The following is a 24,223-nucleotide window of genomic DNA, read 5'->3' on the forward strand; positions in this document are numbered from 1 at the left end:
CGAAGAGGAGAAGAAAAGAAGAGGGGGACAGCAGAAGAGGGGACAGCAGAAGACCCCGGAGAGAAGAACACAAGAAGAGGGGGACAGCAAAAGAGCAGAAGACCCCGGAGAGGAGAAGACAAGAAGGGCGGACAGCAAAAGAGCAGAAGACCCCGGAGAGGAGAAGACAAGAAGGGCGGACAGCAAAAGAGCAGAAGACCCCGGAGAAGACCCCGGAGAGGAGAAGACAAGAAGAGTCGGATGAAGATTTTTAATAAACCTTCCAAAACGTCTCTTGTCGTTATTTCCATACACTGCCTTTTATGGGGTGAATGGGTAGGGGTACAGTGTACCCCATACCCATTCACATAGGGAGGGGGTCCGGGATCTGGGGGGCCCCCTTGTTAAAGGGTGCTTCCAGATTCCGATGAGCCCCCTGCCCGCAGACCCCCACAACCACCGGCCAGGGTTGTGGGGATGAGGCCCTTGTCCTCATCAACATGGGGGCAAGGTGCTTTGAGGTGGGGGGTGCAGAGCTCCCCCTGCCCCAAAGCACCAACACCCCCCCATGTTGAGGGCATGTGGCCTGGTGTGGTCCAGGGGGGGTGGGGCCGCTCGCTCGTCCCCTCCCCTTTCCTGGCCTGCCAGGCTGCATGCTCGGATAAGGGTCTGGTATGGATTTTGGGGGGGACCCCACGCCGTTTTTTCGGCATGGGGCTACCCTCAAATTCCATAACAGACCCGAAGGGCCTGGTTTGGAACCTTGGGGGGGGACCCCACGCCGTTTTTTTCACATTTTGGCGTGGAGTTCCCCCTCAAGATTCCCACAGCGCACGTCACCCCGCAAGTCGGATCCGACTTGCGGTGTTGCGGTGCGACCTCCATTCAAATCAATAGGCTCCCATAGGGAACCATTGATTTTGAATGGAAGAAAAAAAAACGCTGCTAAAAGCAACGTGGCAAAACGTGCAATAACGCCAATGGAAAAAGCTACTGAAAGCACGTTTTTACAGCTGCTTTTTCCGGCGTCAGAACTAACTTTGACGTACGTTTTTTCTAACGCCCCGTGTGCATGGGGCCTTAGAGTTGGTTCACACTGAGGCGACACGACTCCTTACTACTTCGGGGGCGACTTGTGCATTACATTGCACCACGACTTCGGAGCAACTTGCAGGGACTTCACATAATAGAAGTCTATGCAAATCGCTCCGAGGTCGCCCCGAAATAGTACAGGACCCTTTTTCTAAGTCGGAGCGACTTGTGTCGCTCCTATTAGAACAGGTCCTGTAGCGGTCAATGGACCGCGAGGGAGCACGACTTGTTAGGCTGACAAGTCGCCTGACAAGTCGCGCTAATGTGAACTGGCTCTAAAGCAGCCTAACCCTCCATGCTCATGCGCAGAAGCGAAAGCATACGTAAGTCGCGCCCTCAAATGTAAACAGTGTTCAAACCACACGTGAGGTATCTCCACGATCGTTCGAGCGAGAGCAATAATTCTAGCACTAGATGTCCTCTGTAACTCTAAACCGATAACTGGTAAAAATGTTTGTCGCCTATGGAGATTTTTTAATACCGTAGTTTGTCGCCATTCCACAAGTGTGCACAATTTTAAAGCATGACATGTTTGATATCCATTTACTCAGCATAACCTCTTTCACATTATACAAAACAAGTTGGGCTAACTACGTTTTTTTTTTTTGTTTTTTTTTTAATTAATGGAATCTTATTTCTTCCCAACAAATTGCATTTGAAAGACCGCTGCTCAAATTCATTGTGACATAAAATATTGCAACTATCACCATTTTGTTCTCTGCTAAAATTGTATGTGTGTGTGTATGTATGTATATATATATGTATATATATGTATATATGTGTGTGTATGTATATATATATATATATATATATATATATATATATATATATAATGGTTTAAGTAATTTTCTAGCATAAAAAAGCAGATTTTAACTTGTAAGCAACAAGTGTCAAAAAAAGGCTTAGGTATAGGGATGATCGTACTTTTGAAAAGTTCGGTTCGGCCAGAACATCCGAACTTCCCGAAAGTTCGGCCTGGATTTCAGAACCCCATTGAAATCAATGGGACCCGAACTTCGGTAATCAAAAAACACCATTTTTAAGCCCTAAAACCCAATAAATGTCCCTAAAAAGTCCCTAGGGTTCTGGGTCATGCCCCATTAACTATTAATCACACAAAAAAAGTTCTTAAGTGTCATTTTTGATAAAAAAGCCAATTATTGAAAAAAAAGAGATTTTTTTGATTTTGACTTTCGATTTAGTATCTGGGGGGTCTAAAAAGTGTACATGTGAAGTTTCAGCTCTGTAGCATGTCCAGAACCATGAAAAAAAAAAAGATAATTTTTCAGTAGAACAGGGATGTGGGACCCTCCTTTTACACCTATATGATCTTTTTTTCTGGTTCTGGACATGCTACAGAGCTGAAACTTCGCAGGTACACCTTTTAGACCCCCCAGACACAAAATCACACAAAAAAAGTTCTTAAAAATTGTCATTTTTGATAAAAAAGCCAATTATTGAAAAATAAAAAAAAAAAAAAAGATTTTTACTTTGGATTTCGTATCTGGGGGGTCTAAAAAGTGTACATGTGAAGTTTCAGCTCTGTAGCATGTCCAGAACCATAAAAAAAAAAGATTGTTTGTATTAGAACACTTTCAGCTCAGGGGGTTGGCTTCTCTTCTCGGTTTTCACACCTTGCCGGTTTCAAAGCAGGCATTTTTTTGGGTTCTTTGCAGTAAGGAAAAACATCTGAACTTGTGTATAGTGGTACTGTGCACAAGTTCTGATGTTTTGCCTGCCTCCAAAAAATGCCAGCAAAAACACACCTGGGCATTTTTTTTTTTTTTTTTTTTGACGCTAGCGTTTTTGGCATTTTTTGGGGTTCTTTTGAGGCAGGCAAAACATCTGAACTTGTGTATAGTGTTATATACACACATAATTATATGTATATAGACACCTAGCCATATATAGGTGTGATAGTAGCAGAAATATATTACTGTAAATGATTTCATTAGCGCAAGCATATATTTCTGCTACTATCACACCTATATATGTTTAGGGGTATATATACAGACATATATGTGTATATATACCCCCTATACAGATGTTCAGATGTCATGTCTGACATCAAACATGTCCTCAAAAAAGCACTGGCAGTGGCAGCCCCTGCAGCATGAAAAATGCTTGGCTGGTGAGAAGCCATATTCCTGTCCCGAATCAACTCAGAGAAATGATCATTTCTCTATAGCGGTCACCCTGCTATGGAAGGGTTTTGTCACCCTTCCATAGCAGTCACTGTCAGTTAACCCTACACTACACTACGGTCCCTTTACACTTAACACTTTCCCTACAGAAACTAAATTTTTGAAGCTAACTTAAGTGTAAAGGAGCACTCTAACTACATCTATATAACTAGATATCCCTTTCCTCACACTAAAAATAGCTAAATGACACTTTGTAACACATTAGAACAGAACAGCATTCCACTCTCTTCCATGTCCCGTACAAGAATGCTAGGAATTTGGCGGGGGCGATCTTATATACTGGGGGGCGTATTCACTAATGATTGGTCTAGGGACCCCCTAGTCACTTCAATCACATTCCTAGCATTCTCCTGCCCCCTCAATTGGCTTTTGCTAATGGTTCTGGTCCAATCACGGGCTTTTAAAGCCCATTTCCTGAAGCATTGCATTTTGGTCGGTTCTGGTTGCCGAATTCCGAACTTTTTGGGCAAAAAGTTCTAAATTCGGCCGAACCTCGAACACCCAATGTTCGGGCCGAACCGATGGTGGACCCGAACCGTTCGATCATCCCTACTTAGGTATGAAGGGGTTAAACTAGGTATTGGTACTTTGGCAGTGTGGGTAGGTGCCAGGTCCCACTGCAAAATGAATTCAGCATCTCCGTAAAGCTGGTCAGCAGAGGGCAGCATGAAGTGCTCTAGAATTTCCTGGTAAGGTCTCTGGCACACTGCAGCTTGAAAAAGATGTTTTTTTAACTGACATAAAATACAGCACATTAATTGTAATGTGCCTATTCATACAGGCGCATAAACAAGCATTGTGCATTCTTCAGTAAAACAAAAAATAGAAAAATCCTGCATCCTTCAGACCAGCACGAGCCTTTACCCTCTACACACAATAGAAAAATCCTGCATTTGTGGTCAGTAATTTACGCCTCATAGGTGATTGCGCACAATTGTCCATTTTACATATTGCACGCAAAAATTTGAGACTGCATATGCGCGAAAATACGAGCAAATGCCTACCAAAAAAAAGTCTGAAAAAGTAGATGCTCAAACAGAAGTATCGTGCAAGAGGCCTAAAGGTCTGCGCTGACTTTGGACTTGATAAAGCAGTGAACCAACACCAGCAGATGACATGGCTCCCCAAATCATCACTGACTTTGAAAACTTCACACTGGACCTCATGCACCTTGGATTCTGTGCCTTTCCACTCTTCTCCCAGACTCTGGGGCCTTGATTTCCAAATGAAATGTAACATTTTCCACATTCAGTGATGAGTTTGGCAGCCGTGTCATCTGCTGGTGTTGGTCCACTGTGTTTTATCAAGTCCAAAGTCAGTGCAGCCCTCTATTAGGAAACTCTAGAGCACTTCATGCTTCCGTCTGCTGACCAGCTTTATGGAAATGCAGATTTACTTTTGCAGCAGGACTTGGCACTTGCCCACACTGCCAAAAGTACCAATACCTGGTTCATGATCATGCTATCACTGTGCTTGATTGGCCAGCAAGCTCGTCTGACCTAAACTCAATAGAGAATCTGTGGGGTATTGTCAAGAGGAAGATGAGAAGCCTAACAAAGCAGACGAGCGGAAGGCCGCTATCAAAGACACCTGGGCTTCCATAACACCTCAGCAGTGCCACAGGCTGATCACCTCCATGCCACGCCGCATTGATGCAGTAATTCATGCAAAAAGGATCCCCGACCAAATAGTGCATACTGTACTGTATATGAACTTTTCAGTAAGCCAACATTTCTGTATTAAAAATCTTTATTTTTTTTTTTTTTTTTTTTTTTTACAATTTGTCTTATGTAATCTAACTTTGGGTTTTCACCAGCTGTAAACCATAATCATTAAAATCAATGCTTGAAATCTATCACTCTGTGTAGCGTATCTATATAAAATATAGGTTTCGCTTTTTGAATTAAATTACTCAATTTAACTTTTTGATGAAATTCAAATTTTATGAGATGCACCTGTATGTGACGGTTTACAACCTCTTTAAGAAGCTAAAAACAGAAAATTGTTTATGCTGTGTGTTTGGCTCAGGGTTCAACAGGTATTTTCCAAACTTGTTAAATGTTCTTAGGCTAAAAAAAAAAAAGTATGCAACGTCCACTTGTCCACAGTAAGGACTGGTAAGCTGCAGCATATTTTTGTTTTGGTGCACTTTAAAGCAAACCTTTCTTTGCCTAGAGAAATGTATGAGCTACAATCCCTCCCCTACAGGAAGGAGGGACATCAGTTTTTACAGAAGTCAGGGTTTACGCATGTGTGTTGCGCGTTTCAGGTCCGTTTTTTTCACTGCGATTTTCTCAAAGCAGTTCAGCATTTCAGGCACGATTTTCCGATACAGTTCATATGTGCATTTTAGGAGTGGGCGGCCACCAGCGCCTTTAACTATTGGCTGGTCAAGGAGCGGGCTGGGAAGCCGGCCATCGCATTCTTAACCGATGACTTAACAGCTGTGAGCGGATTCCCCATTGACAGCTGAATATAAACCAAAGAATTGTCAGCAATTAAATTTGAGAAAACGGCGTGGAGGCTGGGTCTGGTATGGATTTTTAAGGGAGCCCCACGCCAAAATGATAAAAAGCCTTGGGATTCCCCTCAAAATGCAGCCCCCAGATTCTGGACCCTGCTATAAGCTCATGGTCATAGCTGTGTTGCAGGGCAGCCACACGGGGATCCACTTGCACAAAAAAACCCTTATGTTGCTTTCTGTCTTTGCAGCCTCTGCATCCCAGTTGACATGAACAGGATTGCCTGCACAGGGATGCACGGAACACCTGTGCATCCCCGTGTGGGTGAACACAGCCCTCCATGGGCATACGATGTAGCACACCCCCCTTGGCTGAGGCCTTAGTAGGAATTTAGCAGGAATTTTGGAATTTATGTTGTGGTTTTCTTGTTAAATAGTTTTTATTAAGATTATTTCAAATAGTAACAAACAGGGAAAGGAAATCATAATAATAATAATAATAATAACAGAGGAAAGCAAACTCATAAAACATTGATATTATGGCCAGTAGCACATAGGTGATGTTGTGGTTTTTATGTGCAAAATAAAGGATTTTTTTTTTTCAGTAAAAATAGCGACCTGATAAGCGATTACGCAAGTATTGTGGGGCAAAAAAATATCAGTAGCGCCTTTTTATTTTACAGGTTATGTGCTTTCAGAAAATGTATAGTTTGGGGGATCTTTTCAAAATCTGAAAGCTGGAAGTCCCCATTTTCGAGGGACACCCAACGATTCCTCCGCTTTGCGGTGGCAGAGGAGCGCTTTCAATTTGTGGCGTTACACTTTGGTCTCGCCTCGGCTCCCAGAGTATTTACCAAGGTCCTGGCCCCAGTGCTGGCCTTGTTACGTCAGCGAGGTATCTCAGTTGTGAGATATCTGGACGATCTCCTGTTGCGAGCAGATCAGTTCAGATCTGCTGGGCAACGTCTCTATCATGCTTCAGACCCTTCAGGAATTTGGGTGGACGATCAATTTCCAAAAATCTGCTCTGACTCCTTCAGTATGGGCCACTTTTTTTTGGGGGGGGCAGACTCTTGCCTCTGCTCTGGCGAGGGTCTTCCTCCCCCTGGACAAACTTCAGAAGCTGCAAAAAGTCAAGTTGCTGATGGGAGACCGATCAGTCGTCCTTGCAGGCTTGCATGCAGGCCCTGGGTCTGATGGTTTCAACCTTTGAAGCAGTCCCGTTTGCTCAGTCTCACTCGATCCATTTCGCCAGAATATCCTTATTCAAGGAACAGAGATCCTTGGTCGTTGGACCAGAAAATTCGCTCGCAAAGGTCCTCGCAAAGGTTTGGCTGCATCCGCTGCGACCATTTTGAGATGGATCAGGCAGACGGTTGTTCAGGCTTATTCACTCAAGGGTCAGCTTCCTCCTTTCCTTGTGAAGGCTCATTCTACCAGAGCGCTGAGTGCTTCTTGGGCTTTTCGGCATCAAGCCTCAGTTGCACAAGTTTGTAAGGCAGTGACTTGGTCGTGTGTGCACACCTTTACCAAAATTTACAAGGTGGATTTGTTGGCTTCTTTGGATGCCTCTTTTGGCCACAAGGTTTTGAAGGCTGTTGTTTTTCATAAGAGAATGTTTTTTTTTCTTATTCTCTTAGGGGTCTTTTACCTGGGTGAGCTTTTGTTGTTTTGGTTGAGCTTCATTTTACCCAGTTGGCTAGGTTTAGCCTTCCTTTCTGGTTGCTATTTCCCACCCCTCATGCCTAATACTGCTTTGGGACGTCCCACACAGCTCATGAAGATGAGGCTGCGTCTGTCAATGGATGATGGAGAAAATAAGATTTTTGTAAGATCTTACCGTAAAATCTTTCTCTGACTTCACTGCTTGCAACTAAACTGATGTGCTAGGCTGTGTCTGAGGGTTATGTCTGTAGGAACAGCCCCGTGGGCGTGTATATGCTAAAACTTTGTACTAATGTACTGCCTAGACTACTGCAGGTGGCAGAATAAGCCACACAGCCCATGAAGATGAGGCTGCGTCTGTCAATGGACATCAGAGAAAAAGATTTTATGGTAAGATCTTACAAAAATCTTATTTTCTCTTCTGTTCATTGACGGACACAGCTCCAGAATCTTCTTGATTATCGGGTTATGCTGCCCCCTACAGGAGTAGGACACTAGACAGGGAAAAGCTTTACCACACCTATGGGACAGTCCCAGGGAGTATACTCCCACTTCCTGCTATAGGCATTCAGTTTTTTTCTGCCTAGTCAGGAGTAAGGACCTACTTTAGTTCCTTGCTGGGATATCTGGTCCTAGCATTTTTTTTTCCTTTTTTTTTTTATTTTTATTTTTTTTGTTATTTTCTGTTCCTGTGAGAACTACAATCAACTGCTGGATTGGGCAACGGACTGGATATTCTAGATTTCTAGATCCTTACGGTCTTCCCAGTCCGGCCAGCGAGCGTGTGCAGACCTCAGCACCCCCATTCAGATGGAGAGGCGGTTTTCCTGGAGCAGTGCCCACCTGATTCCATGGTATGGTAAGTAGTGTCCCCCTTTCCCAGGTGGCCTGTTGGGGTGGATGTGGGCCCCTCCTTGGGACAGTCGGGACCTGTGGACCACCCCCTATCTACCCACACCATCTCCCCCCGACTCCCCCCCCCCCGGAGGTGGCCATACGTGTCCACGATTGCCGGGGGGTGTCGAGCCGGCGATGGGGGCCCCTAGTGCACGAGTTGTCCTGGCGGGGGCTTCTGCCAGGGCCCCCCTTTTACTGTAAATATGTCCTTGGTGTCCCCTATGGGTTCCTGGGAGCCATGTGGGCACCACGTGGAGCCGCCATTTAGTCGTGGATGGCTGGCTGTATATACATGGGCCATGTTTGTGTAGTCCAGTGGCCATTTTCTTGGTTTCCCATTGAATAAAGCGGCGGCCATGTTTTTGGAGCCTTGGGGGTGGTGACTGGCAGTGGACCTCTAGTGCTGACTCAACTTCCTCTTTCTCTCTGATCGCTGCATTGTGTACAGCATCCAGCGCTCTGCTCTGTGCTGACCGGGGGTGGTGAGTTGTGGGTGCCCTGAGGATCTCCCTCTCCCTGCTCTCACCTGTAGTGCCACTAGTGCAGCGGCGGTGTCACTAAGCAGTGTTTGTTTTTTTTTTTTTCTTCTTTCTACTTTTGTCCTGGTGGTCCCTGGAGCAAATTTCACCCCTGATCCCACCTTAGCGGTGGCGGGCCCTTCTGGGTCCCAGTCCACCCTGTCTGCAATGGTGGCGGCTCTGGAGTCCATAGTGTCTAAAGTTGATTTGGTCCTGCAAAAAGCATCCACTGCCTTCACCTGCCCCCTGTCTCCTCAGGTTATCAGGTTCTGAGTCTGATCTGGCCGCCGCGAGTCACCCTGCTTGGTCTGCGTCCACCCTGAGCTCTCATGGTGAGGATGATTCCTCTTGCACTACAGCCGCGCATGAAAAAGCGCTGGTGGATTCGCTGATTGTATCAGTGCAGGAAATTTTGAAAATGAAGGATGCGTCTGCGTCGGGAGGCGCCGGTCACCTTCGGTACTCCACAATCCTCAAAGCGGCAAAGAATTCTCTATCGTTCATTGACAAGACGCAACTCCATAATTTTCTTAACCATTGGGTTATGCTGCCCCCTACAGGAGTAGGACACTAGGCAGGAAAAATCTTTACCACGCCTATGGGGCAGTCCCTGCAGGCATACACCCCCACACTCTGCTTTAGGCTTCAGTTTTTCTGCCTAGTTTAGGAGTAGGACCCAGTTCCCAGCTGGGACTTCGGTCTTAGCTTGCTTTTTTAGTTTAAAAGGGAACTTTTTGCTAGAAATTTAATTTTTTAGCTAGTTATGTTCCTGAGAGAACTACAATCAACAGCCGGACTGGGTTTCAGACTGGATATTCTAGATCCTTAAAGTCTTCCAGTCTGGCCAGCGAGCATATGCAGGTTATAGCCCAGCACTAGGCCCCGCCACGATAGAGCCTAAATGGACAGGGGCTGGCTCGCGAGTGAAATGCCTCGCCGGGACGCACATGACCTTGTTCAGCCTTAGCCGTCAGCACCCCTACCCCAAGTGGAGAGGCAGTTTGTCCGGAGTGGTGCCCACCCAATATCGTTGGTGTGGTAAGTGTTGTTCCCCCCCCCCCCCCCCCATAACTCTGGTGGTCTCAGGGTGGACGTGGGCCCCTCCCTGGAAAAGTCGGACCCTCGAGTGCTCATCATTCCCCCTGGCCTCTCGGTAGGTATCAGGCCCCCCCAATGCCTCCCTCCCCACAAGTCATGGAGGTCTCTACCTCAGTCAGCGACGGGGGGTCCTTAGGGGGTGGATGCGCCGATGCCGCTTTAACAGATCCGTTGAATGGGGGGTTATTCCTGGTGGGGGTCCCTGCCTGGGATCCCACCCATGCCACTTATCGTTTGGACCCCTTGGGGGGGGGTCCTGGAGACCGGATGGCGCGCTGTGGGGGCCGCTGTTTTGCTGTAGAATCATTCAACCTAATTTTCTTGGAGTCTAAGATTGCTGGACAGCAGAGAGCAGCTAGGCCTTAACATATCGATTGGTGGAAGGTCTATTGGGGTTCCTGTAGGTCTTCCTCGCTCACCCTGCTATCAGCAGTGCTAGTGGCTGGGACTTGTAGTACCGCTGGTGCAGCCCATTTTTTATTTTTGCAATTTTCTTGGTGACACTGCGTTATTCCAGGGTTCATAATGGAGTCCCAGGAACAAATTTCACCTACTGATCCACCTCCTTGCAGTTGTGGGGTCGCAACCAGTCCGCCTTAACGGCAGTTTTGGAAAACCTGTTGTCAAAAGAGGATGTGATTATCAGAAATGCCACTAGTAAAAAGCGCCCTATGGCCCTCCCCTGTATCCTCAGATTCTGAGGTAGATATGGCCACCGCTGACGTATGCCATCCCGAGGGATCTGCATTTTCGCACTTGGATGGTCGAGGACATTATCTCCTCAAAGCTCGCTGGTGGAGGCACTTAGTGTCAGTGCGGGAAACTCTAAAAATGGCAGATGATTCTGCAGCATCGGGGATGCAGGTGTCTTTTGGAACCCGCAAATCCCAGATGTCGGGCAAGGTTTTCCCTTGTCCAGGACTTTTTGACAAAATTGTCAACGAACAGTGGGGGGGGTGCATCAAACAGAGGTTAGTGGAGCCAAAGCGTTTTTAAAAGGCGCTGCCCATACGCGGACGCGAAGTTTGCAAGATGGACCGTACCACCAAAGGTGGACCATCCAGTTTCCAGACTGAATAAATCTACAGTTGTCCCGGTCGAGGAGTACCCATTTTTTACAGACCCTGTGGATAGACGGGATTGAGTCTCTGTCCCACCATTTACACGTGATAGCAGGCTCAATACTTAAACCGATCTTTGTGATCACTCTGGTGTCCCAGACCATAACGGAATGGGCAAAGTGACTTGGAAACCGCTTTCTCTGGGCCTGATGGTCCACGCCCTGCTATTTAGATCTGTGTCGCTAGACGCGGCCCCCCTTGTAGCAAGAGTGTCCGCAGTGGGGGCAGCTATTAGACGCATGGTGTGGCTAAAAAGCTGGTCTGCAGATCAGGCCTCAAAAAAGGCTCTATCAGATCTGTTGACTGTTTGGTTCCTCATTGGATGAGTTAATCAAAGGACTCCCAGGCGGGAAAAGTACTCTTCTCCCTTAGTCCGGCCAGGACAAGTCACCGCGTAATAGACGGGGGGGCCTTATTTCACAGCCCACAGGCGACCCTTTCATGCCTCCGGGATGTAGGAGAAAGGATCTAAAGCCATTTAGGTCTTCTGGGGGTTCCAAGAAGACATGGTCGGGTAAGCTGAGAATAGGCCAATCCAGATCTGGAGACAAATCCCCGTCTGCATGAAGGGACGCCCTCACCCATTGATTCAGGTCAAATTGGTCCACGAACTGATCCAGGTTACAAGATTGAATTCCGGACTTGACCGTCAGACAGGTTCTTCCCTTCCTTCCAGTCTACGCCTATCTCCAGGCTGGTTAAGGGAACCACGAGAGGCGGTGCAAGATCTGCTGTTGCAAGGGGTGATTGTTGCAGTTACTTCTCGGCCCGGGAACGCTTTCAGAGGTTCTATTCAAACCTGTTCGCTGTGCCCAGGAAAGAAGAAATAGAATGTGTCCGATCCTGGACCTCAAGTCTCTGAACTGCTTTGCGCCGGTACAGAAGTTTAGAATGGAGTCAATTCGCACGGTTGGCGTCTCTACACCAAGGAGACTTTTTGGCCTCCATTGATATCAAGGACGCATATCTACACATCCTTACAAAGGGAAATTCCTGTCAAATGGAACAAAGATCCAAAGTCCTTTACGTAGCTGGCGGACAAGTTGGTCCAGGGGTTACAGTTTATCTGTGATGCCTCTCTGGATGTTGCTCCCTTCGTTTCTTGGCTGTCTGTAACAGCAGTGGTCCTTCGGTGCATGATATGGCTGAAATGCTGATCTGCAGACCAAGTTTCCTAGAAGGCCTTATCGGATCTCCCTTTTTGTGGGGGATCGCCTGTTTGGGTCTTCCTGGATGAAATCATTAGGGGGGGGTCACAGGAGGGAAGAGTACTCTAATTCCACAGGCTTCCAGGGGCAAGGAGTCTCGTCAGACAGGGTCCTTTTTTTTTTTTTTTCTTTTTTTCTCTTATAAGCGGCCTTTTCGTTCCTCATGGTCTCAAGACAAAGGATCCAAATCCGTTAGGACCGTCTCTGGAGGTTCCTAGAGGACCTGGCCTGGTAAGCCAAGAGCAGGTCCTTCATGACCTACAGACAATCCCTCTTCTGCCTGAAGGGGCATCCTCACCCATATATAGGGTGGGGGGGGGACTTCTGTTTTTTTTTTTTTTTTTCGTTCCATAACGTCAATGGGGGGGTCTGTGCAGGGAAAACCTCAGACTGAACAGGAATAAAAATAATCACCACTCACTATCAACTTATACAAAACTGAGAGGTGTATATGCAAATGCCAGGAGCCTAGCTAATAAAATGGATGAGTTGGAAATGTTAGTACATGAGGAGGACATAGACCTTGTGGGTATAACGGAAACTTGGTTCGACCCCTCACATGACTGGCTGGCCAATATCCAAGGGTATTCGGTGTACCGGAAGGACAGGGTAGGAAAAAGAGGGGGAGGGTATGTGTCTATGTCAAGAATAATGTAAGGGTGATAGAGAGGAGTGATATTATGGAAAGGAAGAGGATGGAGTTAGAATCCGTATGGGTAGCACTCCACAGGGAAGAAGAAAAAAGTAATTGTGGGGGTTTGCTATAGGCCACCCAACCAAAGGGAGGAGGTAGAGCTGGAATTTATATCACTATTGGGAAAAGTGTCAAAACTGGGATCAGTCATCGTATTGGGGGACTTCAATTATCCCGACATTGACTGGGAAGAGGGGACTACACACTTACAGAAGGCCCGTCTATTCATGGAAACCTTACAGGACAACTACATATCTCAGTTGGTGGATTCTCCTACTAGAGAAAATGCAGTCCTGGATCTATTGATCACTAATGACCCAAACCTAATCTCGGAGGTAGGAGTCCAGGACAACCTGGGCTCTAGCGATCACAGGTTGATCACGTTTAGCATAAATAACAATATAACAAGGCAAGTGGGGAACTTAAGAACCCTAAACTTCAGAAGGGCAAACCTTCCCAAATTGTGCTCCTTGATGGAAAGGGTAAACTGGGACCAAACCCTAGGAACACTGACCACGGGGGAAAAATGGGATTGCTTTAGGAACATATTAAACAAATGCATCTCGCAGTGCATTCCTATGGGAAATAAATTTAGAAGAGACAAAGCCAAACCTGGCTGGCTAAACCGTAATGTTAAAAAATGTATTAAGGGGAAAAAAATGGCCTTCAAGAAATATAAATCAGAGAGCACAGTATCGGCTTTCAAGCAATACAAGGAGGCAAATGAGAAGAAAAGTAAATACGAAATCAAAATGGCTAAAATCAACTTTGAGAGACAAATAGTGGAGGATAGTAAAAAGAACCCAAAGAAATTCTTTAAATAGAACAGCAAAAAAACTAGGGCAGAGCATATTGCACACATAATTAACGATGATGGGAGGATGGTTACAGAGGACCCTGAAAAGGCAACCGTGCTGTACGCCTTTTTCTCGTCAGTCTTTACTCAGGAAAAGGAGGGGTACACTGACCATGACTATATGGTTAGTAGTAATATATACAGGACTTGCCACTATGGCTAACAGAGGGTGAAATTAGGGAAAGGCTGGATAAAATTAACACAAATAAATCACCAGGCCTGGATGGTGTACATCCGAGAGTACTCAAAGAACTTAGTAAGATTTTATCTAGACCACTGCTCCTGATCTTTGCTGACCGTATTATGACAGGGAATGTACCAGGGGATTGGAGGAAAGCTAACATGATACCAATATTCAAAAAAGGACAGAGGCATGTCCCGGGAAATTATAGGCCTGTCAGTCTTGCATCGATAGTATGTAAACTTCTGGAGGGGATAAGGGACTATATCGTAGAGTTTGCTAAAGACAAAATCATCATCAGCAGTAACCAGCACGGGTGCACAAATGGGCGTTCTTGTCAAACCAATCTCTTAACATTCTACGAGGAGGTGAGCTAGATAGGGGAAGACCAGTGGATGTGGTGTACCTGGATTTCGCTAAGGGGTTTGATACAGTTCCCCACAAGCGCTTAATTTATAAAATAAGGTCTGCAGGCATCGACCGCAAGGTCTGCTCTTGGATACGGAACTGGCTAAAAGGGCGTGTCCAAAGGGTGGTAATAAAAAGCGCATACTCAAGACTGGTCTGAGGTGGTAAGTGGGGTCCCCCAAGGCTCAGTCCTGGGACCAACCTTGTTCAATTTATTCAGAAACAGCATTGAGGACGGGATCAGTAGCTCTATATCAGTTTTTGCAGATGACACAAAATTGGGCAGGTCAATAACTGCACTGCATGAAGCAGATATCCTACAGAATGACCTGGACAAAATAACGGAGTGGGCAACGACATGACAAATGAGGTTTAATGTGGAGAAATGTAAGGTCTTGCACTTGGGGACTAAAAACATAAAAGCACAATACACTTTAGGGGGGAACCTTTGGGGGAATCAAAAATGGAGAAAGATCTGGGAGTCCTGGTAGACTAAGCAATAGCATGCAATGTCAAGCGGCAGCTGCCAAAGCCGGCAGAATATTAGCATGCATAAAGAAAGGGCTGTATTCCAGAGATAAAACTATAATCCTTCCACTTTATAAAACTCTGGTCCGACCACATCTGGAGTATTCTGTCCAGTTCTGGTCGCCCATCCTCAGGAGGGATGTGTTGGAGCTGGAGAAAGTCCAGAGAAGGGCAACTAAACTAGGGGATTGGAGGACCTTCATTATGAAGAGGGTCTGCAATCGCTTGATTTATTCTCCCTGGAGAAGAGACGCCTGAGAGGGGACATGATAGCAATTTACAAATATCTCAATGGTGATCTCAGCATAGAAAGCTATTCAGTCGGAAGGATTGCATGAGGACTAGAGGGCATACAATGCGATTAGAGGAGAAGCGTTTTAACCTCAAGCAACGTGGGGGGTTCTTTACTGTTAGGGCTACAAGATTGTGGAATTCTCTACCACAAGAGGTGGTTTCTGCAGGGAGTATAGTGGCTTTCAAAAGACTTAGACATACATCTCAAGAATCAGAACATTCAGGGGTATGCGAGATGATTACGGCCACATACACCTACACAGGTTGAACTAAATGGACTATTGTCTTTATTCAACCTCACCTACGATGTAACCTCTCTGATTTAGGACAGGTAGGTCCACGAGTTGATTCTGTCTGGCTACAAGATCGAATTTCAATCTTATCCTCCAGAAATGTTTTTTCCTTCCAACCTGCTTTTGTCCCCAGACTGCCTGCGTGGTCTCTTTGGGGCGGTATAAGATTTTGCTACTACAAGGGGTGATTGTACTGGTTCCAAGCTTGGAATTTTCTTCAGGGTTTTTATTCAAACTGGTTTACAGTTCCCAGGAAGGAAGGCAAAGTTCGTCCAATCCTGGACTCCAAAGCACTAAACCACTTTGTGCGGATACAGAAGTTCCAAATGGAGTCTGTTCGTACTGTAGTGGCATCCCTTCATCAAGGGGATCTTCTGGCCTCTATCGATATCAAGGACGCTTACCTCCATATCCCGATATATGTCGGGTATCAGCTCTTCCTCCACTTTGCCGTTGGCATGGAGCATTATCAGTTCGTAGCGTTACCCTTTGGTCTCATCTCATCTTTGGGTATTCACAAAAGTGTTGGCTCTGGTGTTAGCATTGTTGCGACAGCGGGGAAATGCGGTACTGGGGTACCTGGACGATCTTCTGTGAGCAGAGTCTCCGACTGCTCTAAAGGACAATCTGGACATTACTGTGCGGACTCTGCAGGAGTTCGGTTGGACATTGAATTTCAAGAAGTCTGCTCTTGATTCCGTTGACCAGGTTGCATTATCTGGGTCTGACTCTTGACTGGGCCTCAGCCAGGGTGTTTCTTCTGCTGGACAAGCTCCAGAAGCTGGTGGTTGCCATTCCACTTCTGATGTCCAGCAGTCGGTTGTCTCTCAGGACTTGCATGCAGGTGCTGGGCCTGATGGTGTCTTTCTTTGAGGCGGTTCTGTTTGCACAGTTCCACACAAGACCTCTGCAGAGAGAGATTCTTGCCAAGTGGGACAAGAATCCAGTCTCCAGACAATCTGATTCTGTTGAGCCAGGGTACGAGTGAGTCCCTTATCTGGTGGTTTCGTTCTCTGGCTCTTCGACAGGGAAAATTCTTCCTTCCCCTGTACTGGACAGTGGTTGCCACGGATGCGTGCCTGTCCGGGTGGGGAGTTGTCTTGGACACGGAATGTGTTCTGGGGGTTTAGACTCGAAAGGAGTCCAGACTTTTGAATCAAGGGTCAGGTTCCTCCTTTCCCTGTTAGGGGCATTCTACACGAGCGCTTAGTGCCCCCTGGGCCTTCTGCCATCAGGCGTCAGTGGTGCAGGTTTGCAAGGCAGTCACCTGATCGTCCATGCACACTTTCACAAAATGTTCCAAAATAGTTGTGCTGGCATCTAAGGATGCTGCTTGGCCGCAGAGTTTTGAAGGCCGCTGTTAGAGACTAGTCCTCCTTTGAGAGTGTATTTGTTTTTTATTTTGTTTTTCAGGTGAGCTCCAGTTGTTCTGGTTGAGCTCCATGTTATCTGGTTGGTTTGGTTTAGCTTTTTTGGGAATTTTTTTTCTGCTTGGGGATGTCCCAATAGTCAAGATTCTGGAGTGGTGTCAAGTCAATGAACGAAAGAGAAAATTGGATTTTTGTCTTACCGTAAAATCCTTCTCAGATGTTCATTGACAGACACAGCACCCACCAGTCTATTGCGTTGGGTTATTTTTCTTCTGACACTACTTGCAACTAAACTGAATGCCTATAGCAGGAAGTGGGAGTATACCCCCTGGGACTGCCCCATAGGCATGGTAAAGCTTTTTTCTGCCTAGTCTCCAACTCATGTAGGGGGCAGCATAACCCAATGGTCAAAAAGATTCTGGAGCTGTGTCCGTCAGTGAACATCAGAGAAAAGGATTTAACAGTAAGACAAAAATCCAATTGTTAAACATTTGCACAAATATCGTGAGGCCTTTAAAATCAGTAGCACCTTTTTATTCTACTGGTCCTGTGCTTTTGGTGGTTTGGTGAATATTTTACAAATTGAAAGCTATAAGTGAAAAATAAAATGGCAATGGAAAAAAAATTGCAAAAATGGTCTGGCCAGCTGAGTTTCAAAGTGTACCTGGCAGCGAAAGGGTTAAGGGGAACTTTTTTTGCTTGGCTGAGGCTACCCTCCAGCCAACTGTCAGAACTTGTGGAATAAAGTCAATGTGAGCCTCAGCTGTGATGCAAAATGGTTATCAAGACAAGTTCCTAATAAAGCCATGCCTGGAACTTCAATACATACATCCTTGTGTGTTTTGATAACCTTTTGAGACAGAACCAGCTTAATAAAAGGATAAAATGGATCCCATTTTTAGGAAACCTTGATAATGTGGTCTTCTAACAATACTTTGTAATTTTTATGTTGCTTTATGTGCACTGTCTGCAGAAGTAAACCAACGAACTTGCTGATTGACTCTGGACTCGTTTTTTAGATCAGTTTTGCATTTTTTTTAAATGGTGGTTTTGTTGGGGATGAATTAATTCTGATCATCTATAAATTTTTCTAATCTTTATTTGTACTAGCTTGTTTAGTTGGTACCCCTTCTACATAAGTTAAAGTATAACTAAAAGCAAAACTTTTTTTTTTTTTTTTTTTTTAACCACTGTGTATTTACGTTGGTTACCTCCTGCTCCTCCCTGCTTTTTAGATGCTTTCCACACTTACCAGGGTCGTTGGTAGCAAAGTCAAACCTCACTTCCGCCCAACGGCGTTAAAGGGCCATTTTTTTATTTTAATTTTTTATTAGGAAAAATACAATGATTTTTATCTTTTGTTAATTGACGGACACAGCTGTCTTTGACCGATGTGTTATGGTGCTAGCCTTAGGAGTAGGACACTAGGCGGAAAAGGGTTAACAAAGCTTGACTTATGCCTATAGGGCAGTCTCAGGGGGTATACTCCCACTTCCTGCTATAGGATCTGTTTTTTTTCTGCTTAGTCAGGAGTAAGGCACTAGCTCCTTGCTATGATCTATTCTATGGTTCTTGCGTTTTTTTTTTTTTTAACTGAACTTTTTTTTCTTCTACAATCACGTCTGTTCCTGTGAGAATCAACTGCCGGACTGGGTGACGTACTGAATATCCTAGATCATCCTTACGGCCTCCCCAGTCTGGCCAGCGAGCACGTGCAGACAGCAGCTCCGCTCTAGGTCACCCGCAATATAGCTCCACAGGACGAGCTGGTCTGCGAGTTAAACACATTGCGAGGACGCACACCACCTGGTCGCGGCCTGAGTCGCAACGTACCTCTGGCCCGCAGCACCCCCTGTTCCAAGATGGAAAGCTGATCTGTTTGGAGTGGTGCCAGCCTGCTTCCAAAGGTGGGGAGAGTAGTGTTCCCCCTTCTCACTCAAAGTTTGGGGTGGGTGCGGTGGGGTTACACCTTCTCTAGCACCCCCCCCCCCCCCCATCGCTTCCTTTCTGGGGTAACGAGAAATGTTTTATACTGTGGATTTCTCTATTGTTCATTGACAGACGCAGCTCCATATCTTCTCGGACCACTGGATTTTGCTCCTCCAAACAGGAATAGGCACTAGGCAGGAAAAGCTTTCCTGTCCCTGCAGGCATAACCCCTCACACTCTGCTACAGCAGTAAGTTTGTTTCTGACTAGTTTAGGAATAGGACCTAGTTCCCTGCTGGGACTTTGGTCTTCTCTATTGATTGAAAATTGTTTTTGTGATTTAATTTTTTTTTTTTTTTTTCACTAGTTAGAGTACCTGGAGAACTACAAACCCACATTCTTTGAATGTGGTTGGAGCGATCAGGGTTTACCTGGCAGTTACGGAGTCTTTCAGGAAGTCCAATGCTCTTTTTGTGCTTACTGAGGAACCTCGTAAGAGATTGACTGCATCTGCTGTGACCATTTCCAGGTGGATCATGCAGACGGTTGTTCAGGCTTATTCGCTGAAGGGTCAGGTTCCTCCTTTCCCAGAGAAGGCGCATTCTACTAGAACGCTGAGTACCTCTTGGGCTTTTCGCCATTAGGCGTCAGTGATGCAAGTTTGCAAGGCGGTGACTTGGTCGTCTGTGCAAACCTTCACAAAATTCTACAAAGTTGTGTTGTCATCTTCGGATGCCTCTTTTGGCCGCAAGGTTTTGCAGGCTGCTGTTTAAAGAGAATCTTTTTTTGTTCTTTGAGTGTGTGTTTTTGGTAGATGAGCTACATATTACCTGGTTGGCCGTGTTTTTAGCCTTTGGGGAGTTAAGTTCTTGTTTGTGTTGTCTTCCCACTCCTCATAAAAAATATTGCTTTGGGGACATCCCAATGGTCTAAGATATGGAGCTGCATCTGTCGAACGATAGAGAAAACTGGATTTTTGTACTTACCGTAAATTTCTCTGAAGTTCAACAGATGCAGCAGCTGCCCCTCTACTTCTGACTGGGGTTTTTGTCTTCTAAACACTGCTTGCAACACAATTGACTGCTGTAGTAGAGTGTGTGGGGTTATGCCTGCAGGGACAGCCCCCCTAGGCGTGGTAAAGCTTTTTCCTGCCTAGTGCCTATTCCTGATTGGAGGAGCAATAACGCAATGGTCTAAGAAGTTATGGAGCTGCACCTGTTGTTTTTTTTCTCTGTGGTGTGGGTAAGCTGCGGCTGGAGGGGAAAAGGTAGCGCGCTGACGGTGGCTCCTCTTGCTGTTTGTGTGGTTTTTGCCCTGGGGGGAGGGGGGGTCCCTGTTTAGGCTCCCCTTGCTGCTGTCAGTGCCTTAAGGTTCCCTGTGTGTGCCGGGAATCGCGTGCCTCGTCCCATGGTTCCGCAATTTTTACGGTGGTTGCATACAGAGGATCAGGCGGCCATGTTTTCGGTGTATAGTGGCACCCAATGCTGTGTCCACCCAATGAGTAGGGAGAGCACCAGCAAAGCCAAAGCTGCCATGCACAGCACTGGGGAAAGATCAGGCTCAGATAAGTAATGGGGGGGGGGGCTGGCTGCTGCAAAGAGGATTTTTACCTTAATGCATAGACCACTTTAATGGCTTTAATGCAGCCATCCTCTGTCCAGGGCTACAAAATGCCAAGCCCCCTTCTCCAGCCCCACCATCTCTACCGGAGTAAGATCCCAATATGGCTGCTGTAGAGAAGGCAGGCACAGAAGTTAATGAGGAGGATATTGAAGCGGTGTTAAAGATGGTTGCAGAAGACTTTTCTCCTCCACAGCTTTACACCTGAAGTTGGAGCTTCATGCAACATGCTTGCTAATGTAGCTAGGTTCACTGCTGCCATGCACAAAAGCCTTGGCATTGCCATGCCCCTTTGGGTACAGAGACCTGCAAAACCTATTGGGACGTTCCCTGTTTATGAAATAGACTGGGCAATCTTTGATTTAATCACTCCAGAAAATATTTTTACTCAAAATCTTTGCTAAATGTACAAGAAATATCCTGTACCATGGTATTTTCTTTCTCTATTATTTTCTGTCTGTTTGTTATTTGTTATCTGGAAAACTCAATAAATACTATTGAAAAGCAAAATCTTTGCTAAAATATATTTAGTAGAAAGAGTTCACTAAACGGGGATCTTTCCCTGTAGTTGATCTTGCAGTCTCCGTTTTTGAACAATCCTCTCTACTGTACCATTTCAAGATGACCATTCATTTTAAAGATTCTGCAGATTGAAAGAGTAAAGAGATTTTGGAAGAGTCAAACTTTCTGTCACAGCCTTTCAACCAGCTCTTAATGTAATTTTAGTATGTGAAACTGTGGCTAACTGGACTAGGACAGTGAAAAACCAAGAGGATCCTGTATTCCAGGACCGTGCTTTAATGGAGCAATTACTTATCTGCTCTACTCTTTTGTATGGATGGCCTAGAATACGTGATGAGACAAGTTTCCAGAATGACCCTAATCCCCATTTACTTGCACAGCATCCTGTGGCTCAAAGCCTGGTCAGCTGAAGCGGCTTGCAAAGGCACCTCATGCACATGCCCTCTCAGGCAGATGTCTTTTTGGGGAGGCAGTTGATCAATGAATCAAAGATCTTTCACAGGAGGGAGGGATTTGCTTCCCAGCCCTGTGGGTTCAATCAGTGGTTTCAAAGTGGTACAAAACAGTCAGATTCGCAGAATATCTTGAACCATCTATTGTCCTAGGTAGTAGTTGTACTAGTACACCCACAAGATGGGTTCAAAGAATTCTATTCAAACCTGCTCACAGTACCAAAGGCCAGTTGGGGGGTATACATGCTATCATGGACTGACAATCCCTCAACAAATATCTTTAAATTCCAAAATTTCACATGGAATCTGCAAGGTCAGTAATTGCATCTCTAAGATAGGTAAATACCTGGCACTTTTAGACATCCAAGATGCCTTTCTACATGTTCCTATTTAGCCACCTCATCGCTTTCTGTGCTATGCAGTGGGAGTTGTTTCCACTTTGTCACACCTCTATAACTCAAGGCATCCAGTTAACAGGTTATCTAGGCAACCACCTCCTGAAAGGCTTATCTGCCTTCCAGCCTTCAACTGGAACACTTGGGTCTACCTGATTCACAAGCAAATGTTTTCCTTTGATTTGAGTTCGAGATATATCGGAGACATCCTACAGTGAGATTTTCATGAGTCTTTGGTTCATGATGGCTTCCTTTTTAAGGCTGTACCATTCATCCGGGTTTGAGACCTCTTCAACACATCTTAAAAACCAGGAACAAGCATTCTTCTTTTCTGAGCCTGCCAGTGCTCGTGTCCAGCCAAGCAGGGAATTCCTTAAGTTGGATCTCAGCCCAGCCTTAACAGAAGTAAAGTATTACCCTTCCTTATCACTGCAAAGTGATAAGATGCCAGTCTTTCAGGCTAGGGAGGAGTGTTCCAGTCCCTTGTGGTCCAGGAAATCCAGTCACCTATGGAAGCCAAGCTCACGATCAACATCCTGGAGCTCAGAGCAATATACGAATGGCTCTACAACACTGAACCCCCTTCTGCGAGAGCACCCAATCTGCGTGAAGTTAGAAACTGCCACGACTGTGGCCTACATCTACCATCAAGGGGGCACCAGAAGTGATGCAGCCTTTAAGGAAACAAGCCAGATAGTCTTATGGATGGAAACTCACTGTCCATCTATTTCTGCTGCCCACTTCCTAGAAGTAAACTGAAAGGCAGACTACATCAGCCATGCCCGCCTGGATCAGGAAGTAAGGGCCTTTCTCCCAGGCATGTTCAGTCTGATATATCAGAAGTGGGGGACTCTGGGTGTATACATCTTAGCATCTAGATTGAACAGACTAGGATGCTCTAGTCCTGGCTTCAGGTGCCTTGATAATTCCCTGGTCTCAGTTGACGCTAACCTATGCCTTCCCCCAGTGTGAATTCTAGCTTTTTGAGGAGAAAAGGCAGAAAAGTGCGAAAGACAGATTATTGCACTACATTAGCCCAGAATAACCTGGTAAACAGACCAACTCTGACTTCTAGCAGATGACCCCCTTGACTTCTTCCCAACAAGCCAGATCTATTTTAGGGCCCTCGATTCCATCCTGCTTATCAATCTGGCTTTACTGGCAAGGCTTTTGAAGCACAGGGGATGAGATAGAAGGGTCTGTGCGTCTTATTACTACTTGCTGCTTTTCTTGCTGAAAGTAAGAAAAGCCACCTCCAGAAAGATCTACCACCATACCTGGAAATCCTCCTTGGCCTGGTGGTGTGAACAGACAATTCAATGCCCGAGATTCGCCTCGCTTTCTGGCCTTCCTTCAACCAGTCCTTGACCAGCATTTTGGCTTAAACACTTTGAAAGGTCTGGTTTTGGCCTTGTACTTTCTTTCCAAAGACTCCTGGCTTCACTGTCCTGTTTTTTTTTTTTTTTTTTTTTTTTTTTTAAATAAATAAAACTTTAGGGCTCATTCACACCAGCCGCTGCTGCTTTGCAACCAATTGACTGGTATGCAGTGAGGTCAGACCAGCACAGCGTTGATGCACTTTTCTTTCTTTTTTCCTTAACAAACTTTATTGAAATGTCGGTGACATTTCAGAAAGTTCTATCAGCTGGCATGCAGTGACCTGTGCCCAGTACTTTTCTTTTTTTCTTCAGCTACAACACTGCAATGCACTAGTGTGAACTGGGAGTTGTTTTGTTCCTGTGAGAATCTGCAGTCAGCTGCTGGACTGGCCAATGTTTTTACCAAAATCCGGAGGGTCCCCCCAGCCTGGCCAGCGAGCGCACCCAGGCCTCAGCTCCGTGCTAGGTCGGCCATGACTAAGCCCCACTGGAAGGGGGCTGGCCTGCGAGTTAAACATTTTGTGAGGGCACATACGACTTGGCCTCGGCCTAAGTCACTGCGTTCCTCCTAGTGAATGGCCCCCCCCATTCCGATGGAGAGGTGGTCTGTCCGGAGCAGTGCCCACTCTGTTTCCATGGTATGGTAAGTAGCTGTCCCCCCTCTTCCCCTGGAGAGGGTTTTGGGGGTGGATGTGGGACCCTCCCTGGGACAATGGGACCCCCCCCCGTGTTCCCCTCCTTAGCCCCACCCCTGCACCTCTAAATTTTGGTGGTCACTGTGGGTCTGCCGTCCCCCCCCCTTCCCTGGGTTAGGTTATGAGCTGGCTTTTGCCACATGCTCTTAAAGGTGGGCTTGTTGGGGTTGCTGCTGGCTTGGTTTTTTCCTTGTGGACAACTGAAGGTTGTGCCGGGTTCCCCGCGACCCTAGGGTGACTAGGGCAGGACTCCCTGCTGCAGTTGTTGGGCTGAGAAAGCAGATGGTTTTGCATCCACGGGTCCGCTCCTCACGCCACCATATCTGGCTGAAAATTTTGGCTGCAGTCTACTTGTCGGGAGCTAT

At 46.1% G+C, this 24,223-nt stretch overlaps 1 protein-coding gene across 1 annotated transcript in view; it reads left to right on the plus strand.

The window, feature by feature from the left end:
- The window catches only part of PHF12 (PHD finger protein 12), a 158,942-nt gene that overhangs the window by 87,881 nt on the left and 46,838 nt on the right, over positions 1-24,223 (plus strand). The gene's annotated exons all lie outside the window — the stretch shown is intronic.

This window comes from Pelophylax lessonae, assembly GCF_965119305.1.
Source record: "Pelophylax lessonae genome assembly, chromosome: 2".
Classification (NCBI taxonomy): domain Eukaryota; kingdom Metazoa; phylum Chordata; class Amphibia; order Anura; family Ranidae; genus Pelophylax; species Pelophylax lessonae.